Source organism: Impatiens glandulifera, chromosome 9 (genome assembly GCF_907164915.1).
Source record: "Impatiens glandulifera chromosome 9, dImpGla2.1, whole genome shotgun sequence".
NCBI classification, from domain to species: domain Eukaryota; kingdom Viridiplantae; phylum Streptophyta; class Magnoliopsida; order Ericales; family Balsaminaceae; genus Impatiens; species Impatiens glandulifera.
In genome coordinates this window covers 4,476,408-4,482,684 of record NC_061870.1, presented here as the reverse complement: position 1 = coordinate 4,482,684, position 6,277 = coordinate 4,476,408, and positions in this window count along the sequence as shown.

Here is a 6,277-nt window from a genome sequence, read left to right as displayed (position 1 = left end):
TTAGATTTTTTTATTTTTAAAAAGTATTTATTGTCGAAATATTTATTCTTTGACAATTGTATGGCGGTGAGGATAGAGATAATATTGTGTAAATTTATTGAGAACGTCTAATTCGTGCCATAGATTTGTGATTTGTCTTGGAGACAAAATAGTTTTTGGACATAATGATTATATGCTTAGTATGGTTAAAATTTAGTATAGATGGTTATTAAAAATGTGATCATCTTGTGGGTATAACATTCTAGCGTATCTAGTATCCATTTAAGGAGAAGTGATTTCATTTGTAGAGGGATCAAATGATATGATTTATTTTTATAATTTTTTTAGCTTGGAATATAAAAAATTATTAATTATTTTCCAAATTAATTTAATTTGTTGTTCAACTTTTCAAACTAATCTATTTTATTCATTAATTTCGAAACTAAGATAATTTATTATTTAAACTTAGTTTTTTTTAATTTATTACATTTAAAATCATTATATATATATATATATAAATTATTAGTTTTTTTATATAAATTTGATATATTTAAATTATTATTTGTATAAATTAAATTATTTATATTTTGATATTTTAAATTATTTTTTTTATAAATTTGATATATTTAAATTATTATTTGTATAAATTAAACCGTCTCGTGTACATTGGTTGATGGTCTCCCATCGGATGGAGCAAAAAAATAAATGAGTTAAGAGAATAGTGATCGTGATGAGATTCGACTTCTCGAACCTAGGTATGATTCAATTCTGGATCACTAAGGCATGCCACTTCTTGAAGTCGTTGATGCCTCCCCTTAGCAAATTATTCGAAATAGTCTTTTTGTAGCCAAAATCTTCATGAAGCACTTTCCTCAAAGACATAGACTCAGATAGTGGTTCAAGGTGTAAGAGGTTATTACTCCATATCATGTGGATTGCTCGAAACTCCTCCAAAGTGGGACATATCGACCTTTCTCTAGCATGAAAGGCTCTCGTCTTAGAGTTCCACCTCTTGTACATATGGCTCATGAGCCTCTCATTGACCTCAACGACTATAAACAAGAGAGTTATCTAGTCCGAAAATCCCGAAGTTGAGAGGACATTAGTTGTAGTGTGTAATCCAAATAACTAACTCTCCCTATTCTAACATATTCATCCCTACAAAACAAACACAAAGACAAGGAAACCATGATCGTTTTTTAAATCTGAATGTACACGTAAATGTCCACCTAGACTATAATGCATACACATATCTATATATATATTAGACACATAAACAAACCTCCGTTGAGGCGATAGATGAACAATAGTGATCTAGGTTTTTACGTCTAATTAAATCATAAGAGAATGTTAGCTCTCGAACATCTCAAGTGAAGTCTATGATGTAAGAGAGCGTACCCTCAACTTCGAATTTCACCCCGCGAATTTCACCCCTGCTTTAGCAATTCCTCTAAAGGAAAATACGCTTGGAAGAGGGGATTAATCTCGAAACCTAGGTCAAACTCACAAAACATCACTTCAGCATTTGAAACAGGTCGTCATTCCTCATTGGCTAATCTTTGCACATAATACTACATGTATAAAAATAACGTTGCACAACGCACATCGTGTATTAGCTCAAAACAAAGGGCGATGAGGCCAAGATGAGAACCAATGCACATAGAAAGACGAAGGTGGGTGATGTAACCTTTTTTCTCTCTTAATTTTTTTTTAATGTGTTTAAGATTTTTTTTGCAGTGTAAAATATTATTTTAAAATGACCAAGAGTTTATTTAGAGTTAAGCCTCAATGACTATCCTCAATAGAGTCCCTATAAAAGTTGTAACGTTTAAAAACGATCGACATCTTAGATCATTTATTCGACTTGATAGTTTTTCGCCTCATAATTTACCTTTCTCTCAAATCTCGAGTGACATGAGGAACTAAAATGATAGAATAAACTAGAATTTAACTTAATGTTGATTTTATTGAATCTCATATCTGTTAATATGTATATATATATTTGGAAGAAACTTGTTAATGGTGATCCCTGTATGTGTAAATATGTTTCGTCATGATGAATATATATGAGAGAAGAACTCGATGCGGTATAGTACTACTTCTCTCTTATAACCCCAATATAATTTATTATTTTTTACTTTACTCTTAGTTATTTATATATTTTTTTATTTTGTCTGAATATACATATATATTTTTTATTTATAATTTATATTTAAATTTTAACTAAAATTAAAGTATTTTAAGGTTGAATATTTAAACATATTTAAATAAAATATAGTTATTAATTAAAATTTGAAATTTAAAAATAAATAGTCTAAATAGGTTTTTCATATCTAAGATATTATTAGTGGTCAATGAATATATATATATATAAATATATATATATATATATATATATATATGAATATATATATATGAATATATATATATATATATGAATATAAATATATATATATATTATTTTTTATAAAAACTCTATATGATTGAGAAAAACAAAATAATTATTATGTAACTCATGTATATAATATTAAGCCTTCAGGAAAGCAGCTTTACATAATGACTATTCAATGCCTTGATTTCTCTATCTGAAAATATCAGTAAGCAAGATAATCGAAAGATTGTAAATTGGCTGTATAATCCGACAGTTCGTCCGTTGTCCTTAAGATTTGATAAATACTGGACAGAGATTAACGGTCGAATCTTTAGAATGATAAGTGACACTCTTCCATTGGAAAGCCTCCATTGTACACATTAAGTTCTGAGCACAAGGATCGTGGTCGTACAATAACTGGTAGTGCGCCGAATATTCCATCAGAGATGTACTTGCAAAACAAGTAATATGAGGAAAATTCTCCTATGTGGCATTCGTTGGTTGGTTGCATATAGCTATCGTACTAATCTTCACTAGAAAGTGGAGCAGGAGTAGAGTACAGCTATAGCACGTGGGTAGGCGGGTGCTAGCTTCAAGCATACTGCTTAAGCTTAGCCGTCTAAGAGCAAAATCCATTAGACCTCCTGGTCTAATGGGATTAGACATACGTCTAATTACAATCACTTTAGACTAATCTGAAGGAGTTAGACTTACATCTAATTTCACCAATTAGACTACACGTCTAATTGTTACAAACCATTAGACTGCACGTCTAACTCCACTGAGTTAGATTGCACGTCTAATTCCGGTTCTACTTCAGACTTGTCTAAAGAAATTAGACTTACGTCTAACTTTCACCAATTAGACTACACGTCTAATTGTTATAAACCATTAGACTGCACGTCTAACTCTATTGAGTTAGATTGCACGTCTAATTCTGGTTCTACTTCAGACTTGTCTGAAGGAGTTAGACTTACGTCTAACTTTCACCAATTAGACTACACGTCTAATTGTTACAAACCATTAGACTGCACGTCTAACTCTAGTGAGTTAGACTGCACGTCTAATTCCAGTTCTACTTCAGACTTGTCTGAAGGAGTTAGACTTACGTATAAATTTCACCAATTAGAATACACATGTAATTGTTACAAACCATTAGACTGCACGTCTAACTCCACTGAGTTAGACTGCACGTCTAATTCCGGTTCTACTTTAGACTTGTCTGAAGGAGTTAGACTTACGTCTAACTTTCACCAATTAGACTACACGTCTAATTCCAAATATATTAGACTGCACGGCTAACTCCACGAGTTAGACTGCATGTCTAATTCCGATATCTATTAGACTGCACGTCTAACTCTACGAGTTAGACTGCACGTCTAATTCCGTATACATTAGACTGCACGTCTAATTGCTCACATATTAGATTGCACGTCTAATTCCGAAAAATTAGACTGCAAATCTAATTACGGAGTCTATTAGACTGCACGTATAACTCCGGAAATATATTAGACTACACGTCTAACTCCACGAGTTAGACTGCACGTCTAATTCCGTATACATTAGACTGCACGTCTAATTGCTCACATATTAGACTGCACGTCAAATACGAATAAATTAGACTGCACATCTAATTATGGAGTCTATTAGACTGCACGTCTAATTCCGATATCTATTAGACTGCACGTCTAACTCCACGAGTTAGACTGCACGTCTAATTCCGTATACATTAGACTGCACGTCTAATTGCTCACATATTAGACTACACGTCTAATTCCGAATAAATTAGACTGCACATCTAATTACAGAGTCTATTAGACTGCACGTCTAACTCCAGAAATATATTAGACTGCACGTCTAATTACGTATACATTAGACTGCACGTCTAATTGCTCACATATTAGTCTACACGTCTAATTCTGAATAAATTAGACTACACGTCTAATTACGGAGTCTATTAGACTGCACGTCTAACTCCGCTGAGTTAGAATGCATGTCTAATTTCTCTAGTTAGACTGCACCTCTAACTCCGTGCATCTAATGCCAAATCGATCTAATGATCCTCATTAGAACCAAGTCTCATGAAATATGATTTCGATACACCTGCATCAAAGCGCATAAATCATTTCATCATCAAAATCCAAATGGTTAAATTATTTCAACACTTATTCAAAATAATTTGACCCAACAATTTCCCTCTTTTTGATGAAGAAATTGAAAACCTGCATATATGTACCAAAATACGCATTCATCATATAAATAAACAAACCCCTGTTCATTTACAGCACACTTCACAAACTTCCAAAACCAATATTCAAAACATCATCAAAGAAACATTGTTTGAGAAACTTAAACAGAGTAGGAGAAAAGAAATTATTGTTCTTCCCTTTTTACTCGAGGATCAGTTGGGCTCATGTCTTGACCAGTTAACATATTTAGAAAAGGAGGAAGATTGCGACCACCACGACCGCTTCCACTTGGTCTACCACCACGATCACCGCCACTGGCACGACCTCTTTGATCATAACCAGATTTCCTACCACGACCACCACCACTACTTCGGCCTCTACGATCACCACCGCTTCGACCTCCGCCTCTTTTATTTGGCCTAGGATTTTCATCGTTGCTTGGCGCTCGTCTAGATCTAGTACCGGTTGACACACCGTCACTTCTTCTGCTTGACTCACCTTGGGTGATTCGAGGTTGATCTCTTTCAGCATCGGCCTTCGCGTTCTCTTTTGCTTGAAACTTTATTGTAGTAGAGTCAGCAAATTCCAGTCGTTCACCATCTGTTCTTCTTAAACATCCTTGGATTTCCACCATCTGGTTTTTTCATCAAGCTGAGTTCATCCATAGTCTCTCTATGACGATCATCATTGATGTGCCTTTCAAGGTCCATCATTTCAGATTGACGACTGTAGAGCTTCTTTTCGAAATTGGAGAAGTTTAAATTTGAGATGTGAGTCTCATACGTGTTCTTCTTCAGAGTATTATCCAACTCATTAAGAACCTTTATAACTTCAGCAAAATCCTTTCTTTCTTCTGTCTGGGTGTTCAAAGCCTTTATCATATTTGATCCCATAGAGACCACGTTCTTCTGAAGAGAGGATAGCACAGAAGTCATGGACTTTAGAAGCTTGATACCCTCAGCAGACGATTCTTCATTAGATGAGTCTTCTTGAGAGTCTGCTGCCATACTCTGAATAGGTTCAAAATGAGTATGAATCTGCATGGATTGCTCCGGTTGATCCTTCTCAGGTACCTTACCAGCTTCATTCTTCTCTTCTTCTAACAATTCCCTTTCAGCTCTCTGAAATCTTTCATATAGATCTCCCTTGTAGTGAAGAGGGTTATTGACATTCTCATGAAAACTTCCAGCAATGATCTCGGGGAAAGGAAGAGGCCTGCCATAACTAGCATATTGATCTTGTTCCTCCTCAGATGAGGAACTCTCTTCTTTAGCATCTTTGTCTTTGGAGGGTTCCCCCTTAGATATGATAATCTCTAGCTGAGTAACATCAACCTCCTTCTCTCGGGCTTCCTCTGTTCTCACAACAGGGGATATCACAACATTTTCATCATCAGGAGCTTGAACAAACTCCTCAACAACAACTTCTTCAGCAACTTCTTCTTCTTGCGTTAGAAGAGCTTGTTCAGGCTCTTGAACAATCACTTCTTCTTATTCTAAATGAGGATTCTCTTTAACAGGCTGATCCAAAATACGTCTTTCTTCAACAGAAAGATTTCCAAATTCAATCAATAGAGAAGCATCTAGATCATCTACATCATCATTACCATTAGAGATATCCATCAGTTCATCATCATCAAAGGGTTTTGCTTTAGAGCAATTAGCGCCATGAACGTATCGGGTAACAACCGAGATGAAATTGTCCATGATTACGTCTAATCTCTTCAACACTTTCACTT